This window comes from Otolemur garnettii, unplaced genomic scaffold (assembly GCF_000181295.1).
Source record: "Otolemur garnettii isolate 467f Iridium unplaced genomic scaffold, OtoGar3 scaffold00094, whole genome shotgun sequence".
Taxonomy (NCBI): domain Eukaryota; kingdom Metazoa; phylum Chordata; class Mammalia; order Primates; family Galagidae; genus Otolemur; species Otolemur garnettii.
In genome coordinates this window covers 6,966,429-6,969,323 of record NW_003852489.1, presented here as the reverse complement: position 1 = coordinate 6,969,323, position 2,895 = coordinate 6,966,429, and the positions used below count along the sequence as shown (strand labels likewise).

General features: G+C 50.6%; 1 protein-coding gene across 2 annotated transcripts in view; it reads left to right on the top strand.

Annotated features, from left to right (window-relative positions):
* The first annotated feature begins 700 nt into the window (after positions 1 to 700).
* Positions 701 to 2,895, top strand: part of ACACA (acetyl-CoA carboxylase alpha) — a 271,062-nt gene continuing 268,867 nt past the window's right edge. Inside the window, exon 1 of one of the 2 annotated variants that reach the window (XM_003795612.3) lies at positions 701 to 812. The gene's annotated coding sequence lies outside the window, so the exon portion shown is untranslated. The remainder of the gene's footprint in view (positions 813 to 2,895) is intronic. The other variant, XM_023516625.1, reaches the window with a different exon arrangement.

Below are 2,895 nucleotides of genomic sequence, written 5' to 3'. Positions count from 1 at the left end.
AGCAAGGGGACTGGTTATGGAATTCTAGAATAGGGGTTACCTAGCCTGCTTGGAAACCAACCTGTGTGATGAGAACAGCTGATGAATGCAATACTCACCTGTTGTTAAACGGGTTAAGATTAAACAATATACGATCCACATGGGGCCCGCACAACGCCAACCCCACTGAGCCCGCTCTGGTACTGGGTTCCCTTTCCGGTGCTACCAGCCAGCTGGTCCGAGCCCCTCACCTCTGCAGCAGGGGCACCTCAATCCCTGATGGGAGTGCCTATGGGACCATTTCCTCCACTCCTGTCTCCGCTGGGAGCCGGAGCCAGTAAACTGGTCCAGCCCCCAGCAGAAGGGGCCACGAGGCTCGGCCCGGGGCGCAAAGACTGCCCGCGGCCCGCCCGCGGCCTGCCCGCCTCCAGCCGCTCGGCCCCTAATGGCAGAGCCACGCTCGGACCATCCGTATCGCCTCACGTCGCCCCGCCCAGCGCCGCTGTGCGATTGGCTGCCGCCGGGCGCTCGGGACCCGCGCCTCTCCCCCCTCGCCGGCCCTGCCGCGCCGCGGCCCGGAGCGGGGTCGGAGGTGAACGGCCTGCAGTAACCCCGGACGTAGTCACCTCATGGGGCTCGCGGGCTGAGGTGGGAGGCTGGGGCGGGGCGAGGGCGGGACCGGCTCCCTGCAGCCCCGCCCCTCCGTGTGCCCGGCCGGCCCCGTACCGCGCGCCTGTCAGCCATCGCCTGAGTAGCCGGCGTCTGCTCCCGCCCAGCTCTGCCTCCGCGCAGGAGCTCTGCGACCGCCCGACCGCGGACGCTGCCACCCTGAGGTGAGATGAGGACCGCCCCAGAACGCGTGCTGGGGGACCTGGAGGAGATGGGGGTCTCAGAGGGGTGGCGGCAGGCAGGGGGCCGCCTCCCAGCCTCCGCCCGCACGCGGCCCAAGCTCCATCCCTTCCAGACTCAGTGCCTGGCAGTCCAGCGCTCCCTGTAGTTCTGGGGCCTTGAGGTCATCCTGGAGAGAGATGGAAAGGACTAGGGGATGTGGAGGTGAAAGTTCAGGTCCCGGAACTGGGAGGCGTGCGGCCCTGGGCCCCTCGGAGGGGACTGGGTTATCTGTCTGAAGCTCGCTCCCTCCCCATCCTGTCCGGTCCCGGCGTGGTCTCTTTCCTTACAGATCCCCTATCCACACTGACCCTGGGCTGGGGAGAGGGAGAAGGCCACGTGGAAGGGGGGTGTTGAGGCTCGGGTCTGGTTGCATTGAAAGTCTTCGCTCTCTTGCAGAGTGAGGTGTGGGGCGCGGAGACTTAGGTTCTCACTGTGTCTTTGTATCGTGGTGCCAGTTCCTGCTCCCAAGATTTTATTACGTTTTCTGTGAGGGAGGTAGTAATGTAAGTGCCTGTTGTTACTCTCTCCTTCCCGTTTGTCATACTGATCGATCAAGGGAAGCTATTGGAGATAGGTCGTAGGAAGGTGATGTCAGGCTCCAGATTTCAGAGGACAACGTTAAAGGTCCTGCCCGGGTCAGGGCCAACATTATTTTTGGATTTGGAAATGAGCAAGTGGATACTTGAAATCAGCTCTAAAAACCAGGGACTCCATATAGGCCTTGTAAATTTTAGAGAAACAAATAATAACGTAACTGCTTACACAGAGGAAATACTTTAATTTCACATGTTTTTATTTAGGGCTTAAAGACTGAAATTAACAGTCCTAATTCTGTTTTCTATTTAAGTTTTGTTTCAGTAATTTCCCAATGTGCAGAATAAACCCAGTAATCTGGTCTTTGGTCTTGGATGTTACCTCCCTTAATTTTTCTCTCTAGTTTCATTCATTCTCTTCTCCCCTCAACTTCCTCTCCACCTCCCCCCAACTCCCAACCCCATAGTACTGATGCTTTCAAAGAAAGATCCCATGCTTTTTTTAGTTACATGGTTTCTTCTCCCTCAGGGGTGAGGAATAAGCTTATTTGTCTCTTATTGTTGGGATGGATGCCTTGGGTGTCTGAGATGAGAAGCATTTCTGTACTGCCTATTTGACAGGCACTTTTCAGGAAAGCATTGTTGCCTAATAGAGCAGGACTACAGTTTGGTGTCCAGAAAGGTGCCTGCTTGTAGACAAAGTAGCAAGTCTCTTCCCCCTTTGGTTGCCTCAGTTTCTTCATTTCTCAGTATTGCTGAGTGCATAACAGGAGGACTGATGTGAACCCAAGATTAATTAACATTGTAAAGTGGGCGTATGTGAAAGGTGTCAAAGTGAAACATTAATTTATGATTCCAACTATGTTTACAAGTGTATAAATTTTGTTTTTTATTTACTAGCACAGAATAGAAATACATCAAGTATAAGATTAAATTGTTTTGAGTCAAGCATGGGGTGCAAGCTATAGTTCCAGCTATTCAGGAGGCTAAGGTGAGAGGATTGCTTGAGCCCAGGAATTTGAGCCCAGCCTAGGCAACATAACAGACCTCATCTCTTTAAAAAACAAAAAACTTGTTTTTCAAATGTTGGGGGAAATAGTGGCATTTTTCTTAATGAATATATAGCTCAGACAATGACTAGGTAGTATCAAAGAACTGGCATTGTGAAAGTCAGCTGTGAACAAGTTTAGGTGTAGATCACAATGTAACACTATTTCCTTTTCATTTCATGACTAGGAAAACTTTTTTACCAGTCACATAGACTGGTTTAACAGGTCTTGGGCTAGTGTTTTTTTTTCTTTAATTTTATTTTCTTTTTTTTGGATGGGTAATATCTTAATAACCTTGGTTAAGGAAAGAAGTACACATTAAAGTAAAAACTGTAGAATAATACAGTGGAATTTAGTATTTTCAATGTGAGAAGGGGGGAATCTTTTTGTAATACAGAAAGAAATCGTTATATCATTATTTAACATGTTCTTAAAGATTAATA